We start from the raw sequence: 25,208 nt of genomic DNA, 5'->3' as shown, positions 1-25,208 counted from the left end.
AGGTCATCTTCTTGTAAACCCAAGAACAATGAACAGTTGTAACTAGCGGAGCTCACCATTAGCACGTTTTTCCTAAATATCCAGTGCTGAATTTTCTCTGGCACCGTTGCCAACAGCATGTTCCAGGTTCTGTCTTTTGCCATAACCTGCATTCTAAGCATGATGGAAATAGCATAAAAACACAAGAATTAGGAAATTATGCTTATTAACAAGCTGCATTTTTAACCACCGTAGGGGATTTATTTAGACTGCCTAGTGTGCAGAATGTAAATAGCTACTGAGAAAAAATTCTGATCTCAGATGAATGTCAGAAATGAGCCTTAAGAAAATATTTTAAACAATATATTCCAAATAAAGTAATGTGGTTTTCCCTGCTCTTTTCTTCTTTTTCCTGCTGTCTTACTGTCTTCCTGATGTAGATTTGTATCTTTTATAATGAAGATATAAAATGAGAGAAAATGGGTGAATAACTCTGTAGTACAGGTGGAAAGAGTTAAATGAACTGGGATGGAATGTTAAAACTGATATTCCTCCATCTCAACATACCACACTAAAAAGTAGTTTGGGGTACCTGGCATCATCATGACTAGTAATATAAGAAAATAGCAGCAGTGTTCAGAATCGTTCAGAATTGATGTGCATATGGTTTATAAATAAATAAATAAGTATGCATTATACGTCTTTGTGCATATTAGAGATACATAATAGGCAGACATATATGTTGAAATCTGTGTTTCACATCAAACCTCTACAGCATGCTTCATGAGGGAGACAAGACCCATGTGTTTTGCAGAAGCTTTTAAAGCTGTTTCATTTATTTTATTAGCCTTTAATGAATGTAATTAGAACCCAAGTAATTAAATGCAATTGTGCTCAGTATGTTCCTGTTGTAAATTGCCCTAAACAATGTGCATGGTGTGAACAAATTTGTGGGATTAATAGAGGATAGATAATGTTTTTGGATAGTATTTCACACTAAACGGCCACAGAGAGAAACAAAGAAGCTGGCGCAGTGTCATTAATCTTAGTCAACTGGCAGTTCTGGTGTAATTTGCATGACTTAGGCAGTGACACAAGATGGGGCTAGCTTGGGTTGGGTGTTAGATCACTAGGATACATATGTATTTATTTCTCTTTGCTACACTGATTTATAAGTAGAAAGAAGTTTGTTTTAAGAAACCGATTAATTCTGTTTTCATCTTTGTTTTTATCTTAGAATAATAGAATTACTGGCAGTATATTCTATGTGTTCCTTTGTTTTTATAGTTAGCATATTGGTTTATGGATATTAAAAAACATCTGTGCATCCTTATCATCACAGAAGAAAGACAGATGTGCTGTGATTGGATAGTGTGTTGCTAGTGGAATAGATTTGCTTTCTTCACTCTGTCTGATGTGTCTTGTTTTCCTAGCTTAAAAAAACCTAACAGGATACAGTACAATACTTCCAAATTATTTTCTTAAAAACCTTATGGTAGTCGTAGTTAGAATTTGCATTTTCCTTCTACATTCCCTTTGTCCATGGTTTTTTAAAAATTATTGAATTCATCTAATCTGACAGAGCAGAAGTATAACTTAACAACCAGGACATACTTTTTATATTTTAGTAGAGTAATATATTTTCACAAAACAGTAGTGAACACTGCAGTTAATTTTCAGAAGAATTTTCAGATGCCGTGGTTTAAGTGTTCTTAAAACTGGCTGAAAATGTCTGTCGAAGTGAGCTCTTTTACTGGAAGTCTAAACAGAAATATTTCACTAGTTTGCAGTTTTAGAAGAATGAGTCAAAATTAATTTGAGTCTCGTTGGCTGAGTATTTCTGTCCCAGACCTTAACATTGTTTTCAAAATACTTCCAGCTAGTCTTTCAATGTATGTTATGGTCCCATTTATGAGAAAAGAGACTATTGTCCAAAATTGTTCTTGACCCATTTTATGACATCAAAATCTTCCTATAAACATAGTTTAGTTGTATATTATCCACTGACTGTTTTGACTAAAAACTGTGCCAAATATGTATGCGCTGAACTTATGAATGTAATATCTCTGGAAGACATTATTCTGTTAAATATGTTGCTTACGCACACCCTATTGTGTTGTTATTCTGTAATACCATGGTGTTACCATGGTGCAGTAAATTCGACTGATAACTAAACTGGGGATCTTCAGAAACCCTTGAGAAATTGCAATCTTGACAGATAAACAGGAAGCGATTCCTGCTTCAGCAGTATCAGTGGATCTTTTAATTGTAATTTTTCAACACGAGAAGATTGCACTCAACCAAGTCTAAGGAAGAATGAGATAGGGTGTTCAGAGGTTGTTTAGCCAAGTAGTTACCTGTTGTGCAAATTCTATGAGCTATATTTCTTATATTTTAAAAACCATATATTAAAGCTTTTTCATCCTTTTTAAAATTGCAGACTTTAATAACAAAAAGAAGGAATTTATAATAAAAATTGCATGGGCAACCTTGAGTCCTCTTGAATGGGTTGATGATGATGAAATGTTTGAGTTTTTATCACTGCATACAAAATAATTGTAGTCATATTCTTAATACTGTAAGATAATAATGCTGTGAAATAATGACTGGTTTACCATAGCACTGAGTAAGCACTGATGAATAGCCACATTTGCTTACCATGTTGAAATACAAAGTGCTGATGGAAGCATCCTGGTAATGGTGGGAGTCAAACAGGTTTAGTCCTCTGAAATGTGAAAATAGCACAATTTTTACAGAAAACTTTATATGGTAAATATAACAAAAAACACTGACAGTGAAAATTTCCAGGCATTTAGTTAGGCCACTTAAATCTGAAGCTGATTTATCCCAAACTGTCTTGTCTCCTGAACTATGAGTAAACAGTGCAAAAGTAACTGAATTTGGATTAAACATAATAATTATACTACCTTTGGTGAAAAAAGTATTAACTATCTATTGGTAATGATATGGAGGGTTATGATGGCAGTAAAAACAATTTGCTAGTAGCAATTTGGAAAAACATAAAATGCTTAAGCTGTAGCATGTGTTCTGTGTTCTACTCTGGATTTTAATAAAGAAAAAATGCATGTAGGGACAGTAGAATACAGTAAATAGAAACTGGCTGGATAGCCAAGCCCAGAAGATGGTGGTGAATGGAGTTAAATCCAACTGGTAGCTGGTCACAAGTGGTGTTCCCTAGGGCTCAGCACTGGAGCAAGTCCTGTTTCATAACTTTATCAAGGATCTGGACAAGGTGATCAAGTGTACCTTCAGTGAGTTTGCAGGAAACATCAAGTTGTGCAGGAGTGTTGATCAGGTGGAGGGTAAGAAGGCTCTGCAGAGGGATCTGTAAAGGCTAGATCGATTAGCCAAGACCGTTCTATGAGTTTCAACAAGGCCAAGTGCTGGGTCCTACACATGGTTCACAGCAACCCCAAGCAACACTACAGACTTGGGGAAGAGTGTCTGGAGAGATGTCTGATAGAGAAGTACCTGGGGGTGCTGACTGACAGCCAGCTGAACATGAGCCAGAAATTTGCCCAGGTGTCCAAAGTGGCCAGTGGCATCCTGGCCTATATCAGCAATAGTGTGGCCAGCAGGACAAGGGCAGTGATTCTTCCCGTGTACTCAGCACTGGTGAGGCCACACCTCTAATCCTGTGTTCTGAGCCCCTCACTTTGAGAAAGACATCAAGATGCTGAAGCATTTCCAGAGAAGGGCAACAAAGGTAATGGAGGTTCTAGAGTATAAGTCATATGAGGAGCAGCTGAGGGAGCTGGAGAAAAGTACACTCAGGGGAGACATTATTATTCTCTACAACTACCTGAAAGGAGGTTGTAGCCAGGTGGGGGTTGGTGGCTTCTACCAGGTAACTAGTGTCAAGACCAGAAAAAATGACCTCAAGTTGTGTCAGGGAGGTTTAGATTGGATATTAGGAACCAGGCTTTTACTGAAAGGGTTACCAAGCATTGGAAGAGGTTGTCCAGGTTAACTCACCATCCCTGGAGGCATTTAAAAGACTTGTAGACATGGCACTTATGGACATGGTTTAGTGGTGGACTTGGCAGTCCTGCATTAATGGTTATATTTGATGATCCTAGAAGTCTTCTCTTCCCAAGTAAGTCTATGATTCTTTGATTCTATGAAATGTACCAGTGCATATTTAATATTGCTTGGCTAACTTTAATTTTGATTCTTCCTGACTCCCTAATAGTTAAAACTTCAACACATTCTTGGTGTTGTTTCCTTAGGAAGCCCTGCGTATTTAAAGTAGTTTTCCAGAATAACCTTTTCATTTTAGAAGTTCAACTAGATTTGTAGTTCTGAGTCTTCAGTCTTTATCACCTCTAGCTTCAAATTTAGCATAACTGCACTGCTCAGGGAATCATACTTTCTTAGAGAGGTTGCAGTGAAATAGGGAATGTAGTCCTTTTTATACAGGAGCATAGTCTACACTTTTTTTCCTGTTTGTATGATACATAGGTATGATTATCAAGTAATCTTCAGTGCCAACAAGTGCTACTATAGTTTAGCCTGTGTACTTGTAAATACAATTTTATCTTTCAGTACAAGTTTTGTAGATCTGCACAGAGTACTAGCTACTGGAGATAGCTCTGGGCACATTGAAAAGTCATGAAGTGAAAGAGCTTCAACTCAACTTGCTTATTTTTGTGTCAACTCTACAGCTGTCTCACCATACTACAAAACATTCTTGGTATTGTTTCTTAGCCAAAATATCTTTTAGGACAGATAATTTAAAGCAAAGCAATATGTTAATCCAAATATTAAGTAATATTTAGGAAAGTTCCTACTGGCATCTAGGCAATTGAAACAATGTGGATTTATCTGTGTTTTGGCTCAACAATCACATTTTGTTCTTCTCTCTTGTGGAAAAAAGATCTATTGTTTTTTCTTTGATGACCAGTATAATGTGCGAAACAACAAAAAGTAATTAATTAACAATTCATGAAAATCGTTGACTCCTATTAATATGCCATTGACCCAAACACCACTGCTCAACATTTAAAGACCAGGGACCATAATATTTATTATGAGGTCAGGCATATTGATATAACATTAAAATGAGTCACATTTAGTACACTGCATAGCAATTATGTTAATGCAAAAAGTATCAATGTTACATAGTTTTCAAGTGGCAGAAAAGTTACATGATCCACAATTTCTTATTTGACAATTATGAAAGAACGTAGAGAAAATTATTTATTGGCTTTACTGCACAAAAATTAAAACACAAGGATGTGGACTAATGGACTGTAGGAGGCAGTTCCCTTTTCTACTCTTCAAATGATTAGCATATTTATTTTTACATGAAGTTTGGAGAACTTCATCCTTCTGAGCCATTAGACTAGATTGCTATAAGCTGTAGACTCTAGAATAATAATGGGATTTCCCAAGACTTTTTTTCTGTTGTGTTTGTTTATAATGAAAATCTTACACTCCTTCACTCCTTCCTTCTCTCTTCATGGCCCTTTTCTTCTTGTCCTGAATATATTTAGTGTCTATTATTCCATTAAATAGACTTTTTTTTTCTTTTTTTTTTTTTTTTTTTTTTTTAGAGTAGGAAGATGTGGCAGAAGAGGCCAGTATATCTTGGCTGTCTATATACAATCAACAAAGCTGTATTTGGACATGGGTACATTTAGCATTTAGGAGTAAGGCCAAAATAAAGCTGAAAACTTAAGTTCACTTCACTGTTACTTAACAATAGTAATTTTTTCGTTTGGTAATTCTGTTGTTTAGGACTATATACACTGTATTTCACTTATCCAACTGAAAAGAAACTTGTCCTTTTTTTATTCTGAGCAAAACCGTGAGGATACATCCTGAGTAAAATGTAATCAAATTAGAATACTGATGAGAAGTTTGGTTTAATTTTGGATGTTTCTAGGTATGTTAAAATGATGTATGAAAGTGGATGGGCTTGAATTTATTTTACTTAAAACCCCAAAAATATTTTATAGGTGGTAATTCATGAAATCAAAAATGCAAACCTGGAAGTTGAGTCTCCTAATTTCCTACTTGAAGATCCTTAGGTAGAACTCATATGTACAAAGCAATTCACAGATCTTCCTTAATCACGTGATTAATTCTATTACAGTTTGGGGTAAGTAGGAGGGAGAATTCCTTATTACACATGAAGAAGGTGAGGCCAGTGGCAAGATCTTCCTAGATGCCATACTGATTCAATTGTCTGGTACTGTTCTAAATCTTGTTCTGTTGCTAATTCTAAACTCAATGCTCATATCTCCAGTCTTACCTACTTAAGGATTTTGTATCTCCTCCTAGGTGTTTACACTTCAGTGGCTTGAGGAAATGTGAAAGCTATAGTAGTAGTTGCAACTTGTTAAATTTGAAATAAATAGAATAGCTACGAAAATTGGTTATATTAAGTAGTAATACTTTGTAGCTGCATTTTCTGGAATCAACAAGATAATGATTGATATTGTTTAGAGTATTGTATCAGGGGCAGTTTTTGTTGCTGAACTAAGTGAAAAGATGTTTTTTACAGTTTTGTGTTCACATTGAATTAATTTGGTACCTCAGCAGCTGAAATTGTTAACACAGTTTCATTAACTCCTTTTCAGAATTCATTTTAGGACATTACCTTATGTGTTAGATGTTATTTATTTTTGTTTAAACTTAGGTTTAGATTTTATTCTTTTATTAGGTATTAATATTATTATTACATGCTATACATATTATTAGATATTATTAATCACCACATGTTACTTCTTGCTATTAAAGTGGAGAATACACACATAATTTAATGTAAATGTCAAAAAAGAGATGTCCTCACTGAATAGGTAAAAATGCTTGAATCATTCCACATTGACCTAAACCAGGTGAATATATGGAACTTGCTGGCCAGTGCAAGGATTATTTCCTTTCCTTCTCTTCAAAAAATTGGCTTGATAAGAATGGATATGCAATAGCTTGTAGGATGTTTTTCAGCTAAATAGATATTCCAGTTGCTACAACACCTTGCACAAAGGGCAAATCGGAGAACTGCTACTAAGCTGTATTGCTATTGTTAATATTGCAACTTTTGTTCCACCAGCGTGGTATTGAGATGTCTACATGCATGTGTACACATAAACACAGGAAGAAACAAACAGTATTTACTACTGTGCTGAGCTGTGCTACAGTGAAAGCTGTACTTCTGTAGCAAGCAAATTAGGAAAACTTTTGAGGCAACATCCAATACCAACTTAAAACAGCTTCCCTTTTCATTTGTTTTTCATCCTTCAACAAGTAACTGTCCCACTAGGATGCACAACTGTAAACAGTACAATGGACGCTCATGTCCTTGTGACCAGCTACTTTTTTGGTTCTTGCAGGTTCAAAACATCGATGTTGTTATAATATGCTTGAACTGTAGAATATCAATATACATTTCATGAAAAAGCCTTTTTTTTTGTGGAAGAAAAAAAAATTATCATTACAAAACTCACCAATTTTTGGACATGAATGAAGATCTTTAACCTGGCAGGGAAATCATCACAGCTAAATGTTCACTGTGTTTATTTTTATGATACAATACAGACCTTGCCCTTTCTGTTGATCAGGTGCACTACTATAATTGAAACAAAAGTTGCATGCTCAACACACAGTTCCAGCTCTATCCAGCATATTTCTTTGTGGTAGTAGATGGCAAGAGACAACCACTGGTATCTTTGCTATTAATTAATGAAATCTATTAAGGGGGAAAAAACCTACTGGAAGTATAAATCCTTGTATATTATTCCACATAATTGATTACACATAACTTTGTTGTACATATTCCATATAATATCTATACGTGATTTTTTGGAAATACTTAGTTTACCAACTTTAAAAAAAGCGCAAAAATTCATACACTTTGCCATAATTATTAAATTTTTACTTGTATTACATACTTATTTTCAAAATGAAATTTTCTTATATTAAAAAGTTCCCAATTCAAATAAAAACGTCTTTGTATTCTCTGCTATCAGTAAGGAGTGGACAAGAATATGAGAGAATGCGCAGAGCCTGTTGTGTCTATAAATTTCAGCCCAGCTATAGTTAGTCTTTTCTTTATACACAGGAATAGTAGAATAATAGGAATGGTGATAGTTTTGACTTTCATGGCTTTTTTGTGTGCTCTTTTTCTTTTCTCTTGGACTAAAGTGTTTTTTAAAAACAAAACAATGTACTGAAACAGAAATGGGATTCAGCGGAAGCTTTTTCTCAAACATATGCAGTGTAATGTAATTTCTGATAGATTAATATTTTTTTAGGTCCAGAGCAGAATTTTCTACCAAACTAGGGGCCTTTAAATAATCAGTTGCCTGTTGTCCAGGGTTTTGTGTTTTTGCCTGCAGTCTGTTTAAATCTGAGTCTTTAATCTGTGTCAGGCATTTCCCAAGTGTGGGAAGTTGAACTTCACAGTTAGTGACATGAGTGGGGGTAGCTTTTTTTTGCTCCTCTGTGAGTGGTTTGACTTTTAATTAGTTCAGCAGACAGATTAAAGAGTTCAGTAGTGAGATGTTCACTTGAGGTGTCAGAAACCCAGCTCTGAATTTCTGGCTAGATACCATTTTTACCTGTTATCAACCAGTGGTGATTCCCATTCCCTGAAGTAGCAGCTTCCAGCTCTTCTGTCCAACTATGTGCAATTTTGAAATGTCTTAATACTGCTATTAATGCTTTACATTTGGAGATCTGCTGCCTTACCCACAATGGGATAGTTCAAGCACAGAGAGCTTGCAACAGTTGCTCAGGATAAGCAATTACTTAGTGTTAGGTCACACATTTAGGACATCACAAAATAGTGACTCAAACTTGCACCCAATCTTTTAAGTGTTAGGGAATCTTCTAAATTTATACATCAAACCATTACTGATTGACTGGCTGTGCTGTCATTAGGATTGCTTTATGCCAGTGGCTCATCACAAAGCTACTACTGTAGGAGAGAACTTGCTAGACTACCTGCTCACTTTTATGCTTTTAAGGAATTATCTGGTATCACATAGATTTATGTGATGTGTAGATAGCTACTTTTTACTATATGTTCTAAGATAATTTTACCATGTTACTGAGTTCAGTCTAGGAGTAAACTAACTTAAATTTTTTACCTATTTTGAGAAATAAAACAGGAGTACGGGAATTGTAAATTGTCAGAAATGTTGTCTGACTATTCTACTTAATTTCATGGCTTCCTAGGGCAAAACCCTTTTCTTATTTATAGGCTTCAACTGTTTTGCCTCAACTTCTATCAGTATTTTGTTTATAGTATAATTTTGTGTAGTAAATTTAATACTCAGGTGTGGTTCTGTGCAACACATTGATCTGAAATAGTACTCTTGCTACTTTGCCAGATTTGTCCCAAGATCAAAGACTTGAACTCCCTCTTAATGTTAAAATTCATTTATGGTTCTCCTCTTTCCAACCTTTGCCACTCTTGCTCAAGGGAGTTAGAAACACGGATTAAGGCTAATGAACAACAATGATTCTCCAGTACTCTTTCTTCAGAGCTGTAGAGGGGGCAACAAACCTCTATGATTTCTTGTGGCATCTCTTCTGTGTTTTATTGCTATAGAAAGTAGTATAATGCACACTGGAATTTGTGAAAGTTTTCCATTCGATTTTAGCATACAGCAGAAGCAATGAGAGAGTGCCTGCAGTTGTGAAATTGCATGTGCAGTAGGAAATGTTGCTTACAGACCCAGAGGAAAATATGTGAAGATTTTGGAAATTTTTACCCTAAGATCTATCAACTATTTTCTGAACCATGAAGCAGAGAGCTGTTTATGTTTGTTACTACTTTATAATTCCTGTTGGCAGTGACATGCAGACTATGAAATGTGTTAGGCTTGATTTACATAAATCAGGAGGTTGTCAGCTTCTCCCTTTTAGATGTCTATGTTGCCTTAAAATCCAAACCGATGACCTCATTGTAACACAAATAAATAGTGTTAGTAAATGTTATTATAAATTTCTTCTATTACTGAACATACAGATGGAAACGCAAAGTTAAAAATTGAGATATTCTTTCTTACATACACTATGCTTTGTTACCAGTATTCCAGATTTTTGAGACCTTTTTTTCAATATCAAAAAAGTTTCGATATCTGTATTTCAAAATGTTTAGTCACATTCAGTACAGTTGGCCTTTTGTCTCAAATAAAATTTCTGTATTGGTATACCTCGTTGTATCAATACAAATATAAATTTGAGACCTCTAGCTGTCCACCATAGGGAAACAGAAAAGAGAAAAAATATTTTCATCTCTTAATTCAATGATTACTTCTCTGTGTCATCAAGGATCAGGGAGGGTAAATGTATCATAGGAAACATGAAGGGAAACAGGGAAAATATTGGAATTAGAAAAGTTCTGGATAATGTTATGGCAACAAAAAACATCTATAGTTGTTAATACTAGTAGCATGAATGCAGTTGATTAGACGTGTTGTTAGGTACATTTTTAAGATTGGTTGTTTTCTTTCATTGTGAGGCTTTAACTCCTCATGAAGAAAAGTTACTGATGTCAGTGAACTAATGACTTGATGATTTGATTTTCTGTTTTACTGTACACATTCTTTTAAAGAGCAGTGTACCCTGGCAGCCAGGAGTCAACAGTGTCCTGGGGTGCATCAGGAGCATCACCAGACGATTGAAGGATGTGCTTGTCCCACTCTGCTCTGTGCTGATGCAGCCTCACCTCGAATCCTATGTGCAGTTTTGGGTGCCACAATGTAAGAAGGATATAAAGCGTCCAAAGAAGGGCTATGAAGATGCTGAAGGGCCTTGAGGGGAAGCAGTACAAGGCATGGCTGAGGTCACTTGGCTTGATGAGCCTGGAGAAGAGCAGACTGAGAGGAGACCTCATAGTGGTCTACAGCTTCCTCAGAAGGGGAAGCAGAGGGGCAGGCACTGATCTCTCTGGTGACAAGTGACATTTCCTGAGGGAATGACATGAAAATGCATCAGGGGAGGCTTAGGTTGGACATTAGGGAAAGGTTCTTCATTCACAGCATGGTTGAGCACCTGAACAGGCTCCCCAGGTAAATGGTCACAGCACCAAACCTGACAGAGTTCAAGAAGCATTTGGACTATACTCTCAGGCACGTGGTGTGACTCTTGGAGCTGGTTCTGTGCAGGGCCAGGAACTGGACTTGATGATACTTGTTGGACCCTTCCAACTCAGTGTATTCTGTGATTTTATGATTTTTTTTTTCCAGATTTCCAAATAAATAGTTTTCCACGAAGTGCACAATTTTCTTTGGCATCTTAAATTTTGTACAGGTCTAAGAAGATTTGGGTTTGTTTGTCAGAGATATGGTTATCAAAACAGTGATTTTGGTTACTACTGGTATGTAACATGTTGCAAACAATATCTGTAATTTTCATTACAAAAACGTTGTTTCTTCTTTCTGTATTTGGATAGTTGAATGTTGAGCTACTAGTGGATAGATTTCCATATTCAGATCTGGTTTTAGTGTTCTTCTTAGTGGATACTATCAGTTATATGAAATCATTCTGTCATTTTCTAAACAAACTATTTAGCTCTGGGATTTTTAGAAGAAAACTTTTTTTTTCCACCCGTACAAATGTGCCCTTTCCAAGTTCTTCCTCTTCTTGCTTTTATAATAATGAAAGGACTATAAAGACTATGCTTGTAATTAAAAGTCATTTTTAAATAACCACATAAGATTGTTTCTAGAAATCAAAACATCTTTATGGTCCCATTTCTAAGGAAAGAAAGACAAGTGACTGGGATCCTGTACACTTTACTGTAGTCTACATTAATTACCTTCTATTAAAAAATGACAAAGACCTTTTTGAAAGGGAATCTGGCACTCTTTCCACAGAAATGATGGCAGACACCCTACTCTCTGCTGATTTCTTGACACTTCTAATTACCTGTATTCATTTGAAATCGTTTCTTTTGTAGTGAGTTATTGGCATGATTTTCAGAGAACAAGAGGGAAATGGAAAACATTTTAGCAAGTTAAGAAAAAAAAATCAACAGTATCATTGTTTGCAGCTTTTGTTGAAACTACCTACGTGAGTCATTTGAGGGACATGAAGGTAAATGAAAGGTTATACTTTGCCCTGCACGTTGTCGCTGGTATTTGTAATGTCAATAACTGTAGAAGGTTGTCAGGAAACTGGAGAGATAAAGGTCAATAGCAATGACAAATATATCATTGTATGTGTTTGAATATGCAATATCAGCCTAATCTCATGGTGGAGGTTTTCACACCCTGGAAATATCAATCAGGGGCTGTATCAGAACTATCCATTGTTTTCCGTGTACCTAGAATTAAATGGGAGATCAGTAGATGTAAGTTTTAGCATGTTTACACTATTTTTTCCCAGATTTCTTTTTGTATTTAGTACAGAGAAACAAGTTATTATCTCAAAAATATATTTGCCATGAAATAAAACACTGAGATTTTTTTAAAAGAAAAAGAGTATCCTAAGTTCTTAATTTGTTACAGGACATTTAATATTAGTTTCTGTATAAGATCTAATATTGCCACAGTTTACAAAATATTTTTTCAGACATCTTTCTGTAATTAATTATGTGCAAATCCATTTGGTATTTTTTTATGTCCAAATTCAGGCAACAGTGTCTCACTGAACGTGCCTCTTACAGGAATAGACCTCTATGTTTCATAAACTACACTGAGATTTTGAAGCTCAGTTAAAAGCAACCACAACCTACAGTTAAATGAATGTGTAAAGAAATAAACCTTCTGAGATAATTAGTTTACTGTTGCACACGTCTAAACACTAGATTCTTAGTTGTTACAAAAGTGTATCCTAATGTAGGAAAACCTAAATTTCACCTATAGGGGAATACCAAATCACAAGTTGTTATGTTATTATATGATTTTCTGAGGTTATGAAAGCACAGAAAATCAAGAGATGAAGAGCAAAGACATAAATTATATCGGAAAGACACGTGACATTGAAAGTAAAAAGATAAATTAGCTCAGAATCTTGAGGCAGAAAGGTAGAGGAGAGATACAGCAGTATGAGGATTAGTTTTGAGAATAGCAGGAAGGAAGTATTGCAGTGGAATGGTCTTGCTTGAGAGACAATTGGAAGAAGTACTCATTCTTGGTAAAGCATTTGAAAAAGTGACTGTGGGAAGCTAAGGGAGAAGTGAGCACAAATCTTCTAGTGATTAAAGACATGAAGTCCAATATAGTGAAAAAAATTGCTGAAAATACAGTAAAGGCACAAAAATATTGTTATAGAAGGATCCAAGCATCAACCTGTCTGAATCATCTGTGAGACTCATTTTTCTTTTAGGTAAACCAAGTGTAAAGATATGTACTTACCCTGAATTACTGATTTCACTCTTTCCCTGCATACTAATTCCTTTTACAAGATATAAATGCTCTGAAAATTTGTACTGCTAAGGTATCACTTCTGTGAAGTAACCCTAAAATTCTAAGACCCTCAACACAAAACTATAAGAACTTCAGAGTCATTTGCTGTTAAGTGACTTGTAGTTTCAGACATTTTTCTATTTATTGTGTGTTATCGAATTAGTGTACTGATTTAAGTGACATAAGTTGCTTCTGAACACATTTTACGTTCCAGGATTTGAGTTTTAATTTAGTAAAAATTGTGCTTAATTACAATCTGAAAACGCATCAGAAGTCTGTGCTGTTCAGCAAATCACTGAAGAATATGTTTGTGTACTACAACAGTTCAGCGAGTTTGAGGAAGTGCTTGAAAAAGTCCACTGTTAGCTGAAGTGTTTTGCCTGGCTCATTTCCTAGAAGTCCTTTTGACCTCTGAATACATTTTTTTCCTGAGAGTAAATGTCTTAGCTGGGTTTCCAAGGACGTAATAATAGCTGAAAAGGTAATAGCCCCTGTTGCATTCATACAAGTAAATGCATCCCTGCCTAATTTTAAATCATCTGTCACCCAGGTAATCTGAAGCATTTTTTCAAATTTTCAGAAGAAAAAAATCCCATCTCACATGAAACATTAAAAAAATATCACAGCTTAAGGCAATATCTTGTTTTTCAATCATGTGGTATAGGTACTTACCTAGAGGGATGCTTCAATAAACCAGTTATGAAAATGCGACGCCAATTAAAAAATTTTTACAGTACTGTGTGAGAAATGAGCTTGCAGTTCTAGACTGTCCATTGCCTACACTGTTGATCTATTTAGGGTATATTGAATTTTAGGGTATATTGCAATTTTTGTCTTCTCTGTGCATATGGTGTCTGATACAAATTGTTAGACACTTAGAATTAATTTAGATTATTCTTTTTCTTCTTTCTATCCTCTCTCCCTTCTGCTTTTCCTGTCTCCCCCACTCCTTTCTCTCCCCCCCATGCTCTCACTTCCATCCTCTCTTCCATTTCTTCATCTCCTCACCCCTAACCCCTATCTCTCTTTCTCTCTCCTTTTGGTGTTATGGTACAGGAGTTGTTTTTTCAAATGCAAGGTGTTCTTCTACATGTTCTGTGTATTTGTTCCATGTTCATTGCTTCACTAGACTTCCCTACTCTCTCTTGCACACATGTATAGGTATGTCAGTTAAGTTTACCATTTGAAAACAGTTCTATCCTTTATTCTAGAACAAAACTTCTTAGATTTACTATTTTCAAACAAATGCTTAATTATATAAGGTCTATTATGTGCTCAAGCTCATGATGCTGCTATGAGATGACTGCAGTTATAAGGCTATGAGGAGACAGAACTGCATTGCTCTTTTAAGTTTGCATTTTAGCTCTCTGGAATGGGAGTATCTTTCAGCGATTGCAACCTCTTCGTGCATTTTTATGAGCAAGAGAAACAAAAAATAATTCACAAGGTTTTCCATAGCTAGTAGATAATCTCCTGTGTATTGTGAAATACATGGCTGAGGATTACATGCTCCCCAAAACCTGGATAATTTCTAGGTTGAAATGCATTGCTTTGTAAATGAAAGATTTTTAAGTTCTTCTGAAATTTACTTCCTATAGTCATATGAGCTGAAGGACCTATCAGCCCAGCAGATTCCTCTCATATTGTTGACTTGGAATGTTTTCATATAAGCTGTGAAAGTTCAGTAACTACAAATATCTGAACCAAACTTTCTAATTTTTGTGATATTATTTGGAGTTCATGGTTGATCTGAATGAAAAAAAAATTGTGTATAACTACTAACTGCAGGATCTTTATTTTTCCCTGATAAAGTAATGCTGTAATTTGCTTTATTGTGCAGGGATTCAGCATATGAAGACTGGAATCTAGTATGAACTTTTAAAGGACATTGCTTTGCTCTTGAGTGAAGGATGTGTGCCCATACATAGCCCATAACAGAGCAGATATTTCCTAACCATTTTCCAAAGTCCTTAAATTCTAGACATTTATTTCTACTGCTTCATAAATCTCACAATATCATACATTATCTAGTCATTTTTTTCCTAGGTAAACTGGAAAGGTAGAAATCTGTATTACAAAGGTGGTTTGTATGTTTTTATTAACGTGTTTTGATGAATACCTTCTGGAGTTTAAGAACATCACAGTACTCTAAAAGTGCTGCAAATAAATTCTTTCACACTTGAATTTATTCTTTTTAAAGGGAAAGTGCTGCATATTTTAAAATACATGGATATAAATATAAAAGACCTAAAAATAGGCTCATGAGTGTCTCCCAGTTTCCGCTTTGCTATTTAATGTAGAATTTTAAAACCCTCACATGTGAAATGATTTTTATTTAGATATGCGTGTTTGTGATTTCTTTTTTGACAAAGAAAGGCCTTTTGTTCTGGTTTCTTCAACAGAACCTCATTTTGTGACTTTCTACTGTCCCCTAGTGGCATTTTAATCTTCATAACTATTGTGGTATTGCCATTCTGCGTTGCTTCTGTGCTTTTCTGTTTCCTTGAGACTATCATTAACAAACATTTAAAATACTATTAAACAACCCATCAACTGACTGTGGAAGCAATAACATTGCTCTTTAGCCCAACCGGTCCTTTCAGATATTTAAAAATGATATAAACAAAGCCAGCAACCATATGCTATCTATAGAATGCATTACTTTGTTACAGTAAACATTTCAGATTTGCAGAATGTTAACACAAACCTGATGAAAGAAAAATGTTATTAGTTGTGACGAGTCTATACATACCCTACAGTAGCTAAAATGTAATTTGTGAGAGGTTAGAGAATTATTGTCAGTAGTCGTAGAGTGAGCATGCATTCTAGCTATTCTTTTTATTTTCTTCCCTTTAAACTCACACTACATTTCCATTAGATTGTTAGAAAATTCAATATACAACACAGTGTCACTTTTACATCAAATATTAATATATATCAGAGAAGTACCACATTAGTAGCTATTTCCACTGATAACTGTTGAAAATGGACTTAAGTTTTCCATATGTTCTGTATAGATATACATATTAGATAGCTTTCACTTTTTTAAATGCATAGTTGCCTATTCCTTCTTGTGGGTGCTTATGTGTATATTTTCTTTTTTCACATTCAGTAAGAGTCAGGTACATTTTCTCAATTTTGTAATTTTTTTGATTTGGATATGCTTGTTTGTTGTTTTTCATTTTGTATGCAACCAGAGACAAAGTACTATGGTCCCTGTTGTTATGGACTTTAGTGATTAGTTCTCCCATACTGATAATATATTTCATTTTACACTAAATAGTAGAATTTCTTTATCGGGCTTTATATATGTGTATATATTTGTAAAAAAAAGACTGGATAATACAGATGGTTATGCGTAATTTTTTACTGATGAGTCACATTTAACATAGAAATTAAGTTCTTCCCCAGATTTGGAAAATCCGAATAATATAATTGAGCATTCATTTAGAGTAACCAATTATATTTTGAATGAAGGTACCAAAACCTACATTTTTATTTTCAAAAATTGTAGATGCCCACACATACGCAGACAGACACACATTCAAAATTAAAAGAATGAATACTTCTTTAAACTGTTGTGTTGTTTTTGTTTGTTTGGGGGTTTTTTTGTGTTTTTTTTTTTCACCTTTCTATGCGATTAACAAAATAGAGGTCAGTACAAGAAATACCTGTTTAGTATCTACCATACTATTTCTAGTTGATAGCTATACAAAATTACAGCACTGCAAGTACAATGTATCATGAAATTTGACCCATTAACTCTGCATTTTAGGAATCAAAGAGATATATATTTCATTAATGATTTCTTGACATTGTCTACTAAAGTATTATGGTTATAATGACCATCACAGTAAAACTGCTTGTTTACACTTTTATCTTGAACTGGAGCAAAGGCAGAAACCCTTCAGACATCATATTTTCTTAAAATGGTTCATTGTATGCTATATGCCTTGGTTTGAAAATAAGAAGGAACATGGTATGACAATTTTTGCAATTTATATTCTTGAAAAGACTAGAAAGATCGGTGCTAGCTTTTGAACCTTGTCTGTCTCCAGTAGTCATATTGCAATTCTGTGTAGATCAGCTTATCCATCCTTAGGTTTGATTAAGATATCCCAAAATAAAGCCCTGGAGTGCTGTCGCTTTGGGCACAAACACACAAAAATGCAACCAATGTTAACATACTGCTTAATATAATTTTTCCGATGGGGAAAGAAGAGATTTTAAAGCTCTCAGATTATAGAAGGCTTAAAATCTGTTCTCCTTTATTTGTGCTTTTTCATATGATGTGGTGCAGCTTTCCAAATTCTTTATTTGATTTTTAATTTTTTTTCAAACAATAATATCTTAAATTGAAGTGTAGAATTTTTACAGCTTGCATTCTCTTAAAGTTTTATATTCTTATAATTTTTAAAAATAATCCTTCAGTAAGCAGATTTATATTAAGATATAGTTGCTGTTTGTAGGAAACACTGGAACTGCTTTGACAGGCTAAAATTGAATGGAATTTTTTCTTCGAGATGTTGTTTTAGCAAAACATAACTTGTTCGCAGCCTTAGTTTAAAAGATAAAATTATCTATATCCTTTTTATTAGGAGGTTGTGTGTTTATGACTGTATAAAGAATTTCCTGAAAAAGGCTTGGTATAAGATTGACTAATTATTACTAAGATACTACAGAAGATTAGAAAATAGTTGCCTTCACTGTATAGCACTAGAACAGCGTAACACTATCAGTGACCTATTTCCCCAAAATTAGTTTTCTCCATAACATCTAATAAAGCTAAGCAGTCTCACATTTTACAACTCAGGAGACTATCTAAACAGAATGAACAGATTTATAGCGTTATTTTTAGTATGTGTCATTTCCATTACAGTTTACTTTTGCTTTTGAAGCTTATTTGACATTCTTGGTAAAAAAATATAGTCAGAAATCTCGTTAAAGTCCTTTATAAAGTACAGTCTCAACAGGGTTGTTATTTCTCTCCCCCAAAATGGGGAAAAAAAGCAAAAACATGCATGTGCATATCATGTGGTTTGGATTTTATGGTAATTTTTTTATTACTACTAAAACAAACTGAAACACCTTCAGATGAATGTGTAAAGAATGTTTATATAAATAATTGCTCAACTCACAGCTAGCTTAAGTAACTAAGCATTTCGTCACTGTGCAGTATTTCAGAGAGCAACAGGTAAATGCTGACGTGTCTAAAATGGTAATTATTTTCTTCACTGGAAGAAATATTTGTTTATGGTGGTAAAATAAGTATTAAGTTCTGGAAACGTAGAATATTGTGTTTTCTGAAAACCATTCCTCTGTGAATTAGCTATATATAAAAGGTTATATAAGATGCTGACAGGATGCTGAGTATCTTTTCTGAAAATGTACTGTTGTGCTCTCTGATGAAATACAGAGCAAGAGACATATATGTTAAATCCAGCTGGGGAAAAGCATCTGTCTGTGTGAGTGTGGGTTTAATAGCACATAGCTTTTACATTTATTTTTTACAAATCATATCTATATGAATGAGGAGATAAAACTGAACTCATATTTAACCGATTCATGTATTCTTTCATATTTATGGAAATATTTTCACGGTGTTAAACTATAAAGGACACCTAAACTGACATTTTTTGCCTTCTGGACCTGTCGTATTAATCAGGTTAGTGTAAAACTGAGGAAATGCCTCAGATATCACTCAGATGTAGAATTCAAGTAGATCCTGAATTTCAAGATATAACAACAAACAGGAATTTTAAATAGGCAATTCTGTTAAGATTATATTTTAGAATAAGCTTTTTTTGAAACTGCTAGAGTACTAATGTTAGGTGAATTGTAAGAAAATTATGTTTCCTTATAGAGTGACTTCTTTTCACGTGCACACACATGCACACAATTCTATAGGCTTTTAAAAATCAGTTTGCTGTAGCCATTTTTAAGTATTAAAAGTCAATGTGCAACACTTAAACATTGAAACAAATTGTTTCTATAAATGTGTCTCTTGACAGATTGCTTTCTACAAGGCTGGCATGGAATTGAAAGAATAAAATGACACAGTCAGGCTAATAGGGTAATATTAATCATATCTGTGGTGAAGAGGAAATTGAGATAACTTGGAAGGGTTAAAAGTAGGCTGGTTTCTTTCCAGACATATATTTAGGAGGTTTTTGTTGTATCTGGCTGAATATTAAGTCAGCAAAGTAAAAGTAGCAAACGGTTACTGTAGTCTGCCAGCAAATTGTGTATGAAACAAAGAATTACTAGGTTCATACAAGCTGATAAAGAATTACGGCACAGACAAAGCCATTTAAAATTTGCAGCTCCAACCAGACAATTTTTTATGTTTTACAAAGAAGTACAATTACATTTCGAATGACCTTATGCCACAGTGATGATATAAAGAGCAGATTTGTCTCTGCTGCTGGGTCTAGCTTATATATCCCATATACATCAGTGCATTTCAGTTGGTATAGCTGAGATTGTTTATCTTTGTCAATTTTAAGATATGAATTAAACTCAAATGTCTTTCAAATGTGATACTGTACTTACTCTGTTCAAATAATAGAAATAATTTATTGCAGTAATCTGAATTTATGTCTTGGTTAGTTAAAGTAAATATATGGCCTCTGTGGGATTCCCTTTTGCCCCTTAAATTCCACAGAGCTTTAAAATGTATTTGAGAGTTAGAGAAAGTTTAGTATGTTTTTAAAAAAAAAAAAAAGCTTTCAAATTTATACTAATGAGAAATGAAACTTAAAAATAATGTTGACAAGCTACACTAGTTATTTCAAGTATCCACTGCAGTTTTAAATTAAGCAGCTAAGATCAGTTGATAAGCCATTTGAAAGCTGAAAGGTTTAAAAGCTGTATGTTTTTTATATTATATACGTATTATTATAATCAGAACACTAAAGGTGTTTGAAAAGTTTTATCTGCTTAGCACATTTTTTATTATTTTATTAAACTTTGAATTTATTTTTGTATTTGTGCTGTTAAAATCTTTTTGGGATTTCTATTATTGTATAAGTTTTACTTTCTCCTTCCTGTCATATTCAAGATAAACCAACACCTGTTCATCTGTCTGTATTAATGAACCAGTACAAAAGTGGAGATATTAAAGAAAAATAATCACATTGATTTATAATTTAAGACAATCTTGTATTTCATTGCAATTGGAAATAAAAATACTGTTCCACACTTTTTAGGAGAGTCTGCTTAGGGGTTGGGATTTTTGACTAACAAAATCTAATGCCTGTAAAAATGTTACCTCTAGCTAGATTAGTCATTGGTTTTTACAGATAAGTTTTTCAGCAAAACGTTTAATGAGAGACAAGTGATGAGAGAGTACCCTTTATTAGAAGATATTTAAACTGCTATGCCTTTCAAAATAGTAATGACTCTTTTGTGATTTAGTACCTTCTGTAGCATTGGTTAAATTTATGAAATTATTGAAAGGAGCATCCAAGTATATAATCATAATTAACCTTAGTTACCAAGGTGCTAATGGAGCTGCAAACAGTGCTTTTAAACTGGGGAATGGGGCTTTTGAGCTATTTTGAGCCAGATACTTTCAGTTATACATATATTTATAAATACACCTTCTCAAAAAAAGATATTGTGAAAACTGTTCATCTTTTTTTTTTAACTCAGTGGAATAAATTGTACCTTAGATCCTGTTAGCTGAAGCCAAGATGAAGATATTTCTTCATTTTAGTAGTCTTCCACTACATTTTTGTACCTACAACATCAGTATTGTGTCTGCCACAAGCAAAAATTAGGTGAAAAAGCATTTTTAATTTATTGTGCAGTTTTCTATCTAGGTATGCTTTTAATTAAACAATAGTCTATAAATAAACAAATAATAGAAGTTAGCAGAGAAGCAGTTGATCTAAATCATGACAGTAGCTCATTTATCTTTGTCCTAACGAGACAATAGGAAATGACACTAAGCCGTTGTTTTCTATGCATTAAGATTTCCTTCTTAAACAAATGCAATTGAGGCAGTTTGTTTTTCAGCGACAGCCCAGCACGCAATGCCAGTGGCCAGAGTTTTGCCTTGTCTTCATCCAGGGAAGGATTAATCTTTGTGATGGTGCAAACAAAATGTATGTCTGAGGTCAAAGTGCGGGTTGCCTTTTGGGATCTGCATTACATTAATGTCATTTTTGGGTTCCTGACGTTAATCAAAACCAACACCATAAAGCGTCACTTAGCTAATTTGTGTATTATTGTCAATGTTACCATTAATTATGCGTTTGTGAGGAAAAAGAGGATTAATGAGATGTCACAGGTAATTTACAATGATCAGGCTCCCCAGGACATTAAGAAAACACTAGCTGTGTACGATTACCATTCAAACATAATAGTGCTCATGCAGGAAAGCTTTTGTTAAGTCCCTGAACCAAATTTTTTTACTGGTATGAAATATATTTTATATTGTTTGTAGAAGGTTTATTTTAATGTGAAAGCACTGTAGCAGTTTGGTTTTCTTTACTGAACTCTCTATTGAAGGTGTCAATAAAAAAACAATGTTATGTTTTAACTGGAAAATCCTTGAAAAGATGTGCTCTGTTGCATTGAATTGTTGTGAGATACCCTTTTCACTGAAAAATTTCTACAGGCAACATTAGTAAGCAAAATGTTGCATTAAAAGTGCAAGATTATCAAGTGATAATGATACAGTCATTAATGGAGATACAGTAGTATGATGCTTCATATATATTATAGAAACAAGAATTATGGACAGTATGTTTCTGTATTTACAGTGTACGTATCAAGTATCACTTGTAGGTGATAAAGTCAAACTTTAAATAAGATGAGCTTGTTCATTCATTAAAAAATGACCCTATTTACTCTATTAGTGCTGCTGGTTTGTAAACTCTGTTACTGATTTATTAATGCATTTTAATACAGAGTTTATAAAAAAGTTGCTTTTGGGGCAATAAGTCAAATTTTTATCCCAATTAACAGTAGTTCCACCAGACAGGGGATTAATTTTACCTAATTTCATAGTTGTCCATGTAGGGTTCATTTCTGGTAGAAAACTGAATCTATATTGATTTCAGTAAACTTACTGAACTTGAATTCTTTTGAACAAGGTTTTCTGATACATCCAATATTGGTGTCTGTTTCTGACAATGATTCCATTATTACTTTTGTCATGGTTTCACCCAACCAGCAACCAAGCTCCACACAGCCACTCGCTCACTCCCCCACCAGCAAGATCAGGGAGAGAATAGGAAGGGTAAAATCTAGAAAACTTAGAGGCTTGAGGAAAAGACAGTTTAATAGGGAAAGAAAAAGCTGCACACACAAGCAAAGAAGAAAAAAGAATTAATTCACTGCTTCCCATGGGAAGGCAGGTGTTCAGCCATCCCCAGGAGGGCAGGGTCCCATCACATGTAATGGTTACTTGGGAAGACAAACATTATCACTCCAAATGTCCCCCTCTTCCTCCTTCTTCCCCCCACTTTATACACTGACTGTGATGTTATACGGTCTGGAATATTCCTTTGGTCAGCTGGGGTCACCTGTCCTGGCAGGATGAAAAGCAGAAAAGGCGTTGGCTCTGCATAAGCCCTGCTCAGCAATACAAAAACATCTCTATATTATAAACCCAGTGTTCAGCACAAATACAAAACTCAGCCCCATACCAGCCACTGGGAAGACCATTCTACCCCAGCCAAAACCAGCACAACTTTAAAGGTCATACGGAAATAAGAACATATGAGAAGAAAACTGTTTAAATGAAAATATTAAGGGTTTTTTGTATCTCTTAATGAATCCCTCATAATTTCCTCCCAAATTACCCTGGAATATGGAGGGCAGTTGTCAATAGTAATTCAGATCAGAAGTTATTCTTAGGTATAAATTATTTACTTTGATGATTTTCCCCCACTTCCCTATACTCAGACTCTTGTATACAAGGTCTTAATATCTAGTGTCTTTCAGTTAACCCAGCACTACCCTCTCAGTATAAATTTGATCAGATTGCCTTAGAAGGAAATATAAAGCACTTAGACAATTAACTTTCTTTTTCAATTGTATTTAATATTGTTCAAAAGCTGATGCATTGGAAACCAGTTGAGAATTTTTTCCTTTTTGATTTCAAACTGTGACGAATTTAACAGTCTTCTCATTGTCTTAATGTCATCCTGAAAAGACCAACTACTTTAATCTTTATCCTCTAGTGGTTCTTTGCTTCTCTGTTGAAGCTACCAGAAGGATTTTTTTAATGGTGTACAAGCAATTGCTGTTAATATTGGTCTATATCCCACTCAGAGTCTCAGGCATAATTAGGACCCCACAAGTCAAAGGACTCTGCTTGTCTAAAAAACTGCTTCCAACATGAAGCCCTAAGGCTGTGGAAAGTGGAACACTGAAAAGTGAAAAGGGTAAGACTAAAGTAGTTTCAACCTGCTACTGCTATGCAGGAGCCATAAACAGCAGTGGGCCAGGACTAGTTCTGGAGGTCACAGACTGACACATGAAGAAAATGAAATCAGTTCTGCATTGCGCTTGGTACACATTTATGAGTATGGGCTAGTTACTAAATAAAACTTCAGAAGAAAATGACATTTTTATTTAGCTTTCCAATCCAGGGCATTAAGTAGATTGAGAAGCAGAGCGTGTTACCTACTACAGCTGCTGGTAACTTTTTTGACAGAGTATATTAGCTACACTAAAAATTTTGAAATAGAAATCAGAAGATAACTCTTTAAACACTATTTAAAAATAATTGGCATGATATTATATGAAAGCTAGAACAAAGATAATGAGTGATTAAACAAGACTTAAATGTTAACAGATAGATTTGGAAGGATTTATGTATAAACTTCATTAAAGCTTGTAGATGGATGTGCAAGATATCATGTAAAGCTTCATACAATTTTTGATGATCAAGATACTAAGAAGTAAGGACAAGACTGAGAATATAGTTCTGCTGAATATTAGAACTGGGCAAGAGTATTGTAATGACTGATAGATCTGCTGAAACTTGCTAGGAAGTTGTTTCTGCTGATATCAAGATTACTCAGTTAACTGAGTTTGAATTTCTTGTGTTGTTTTTGGGGAGTGTTTATGCTTTCCCTTTTAGCAACTCAGGCTAAATAGATGGAGATGAATCATGCAACTAAAATGTGAAACTTGGAGATTCCATTCTATTTTGCGTGATTTCAGCTCACCTCCCAGGAAGACTCCAGAATTTGCCAAGTATAATAACTTTGTGTGCAAGTATTCCTAGGTTTCTGTACAACTGCAACAAAAAAATCAAGGAATGTTAACATGCTCTTTATGAAAGAACCTAAATGTATGCTATGAATGAGTTCTCAAACCCTTCTAACCTTTGTTCAGAATCCTGTTCCAAAAAAAATTTGTCAACAGCTCAGTCTCCCCATGTTCTACTGCTTGAGGCAATTTTTAACTTATGCATAAATAAAACATTAAATAAGAAATCTGGTGCTTATACACTCCCTTAATGAGTGAGACTACATCATTTGTCTTTGTATGAAAGCAGAACAGAGTCAGGATAAATTAAATGAGAACATTGCATTCTCCAGAATTCTCTCCCTATAGATGTCTGGGACAGTCTCAGGGATCTGAAGTAATATGGACCCCATCCCCACCTCCCTTGCAGAGGAGAGAATTTGAATCAAATCTCCAACATCTGGGATAAGAACTGTACCCAGCAAATAACTCTGTAACAATGTCTTTGAAACAAAGTGTTTGTTTCAAATGAAACAATTTTTTTTGTGACTCCATAAAGAAAAACAAGAACAAATATATATATCTGTTGAATTCAAAACAGCTTCTTCTGACCAAACTAAAAATAAGTAATTTTTA

The sequence above is a fragment of the Myiozetetes cayanensis genome, unplaced genomic scaffold (genome assembly GCF_022539395.1).
Source record: "Myiozetetes cayanensis isolate MyiCay16 unplaced genomic scaffold, myiCay2020 scf6-25, whole genome shotgun sequence".
NCBI classification, from domain to species: domain Eukaryota; kingdom Metazoa; phylum Chordata; class Aves; order Passeriformes; family Tyrannidae; genus Myiozetetes; species Myiozetetes cayanensis.
The sequence above is the reverse complement of the archived record's forward strand: the minus strand, read 5'-3'. Positions refer to the sequence as shown.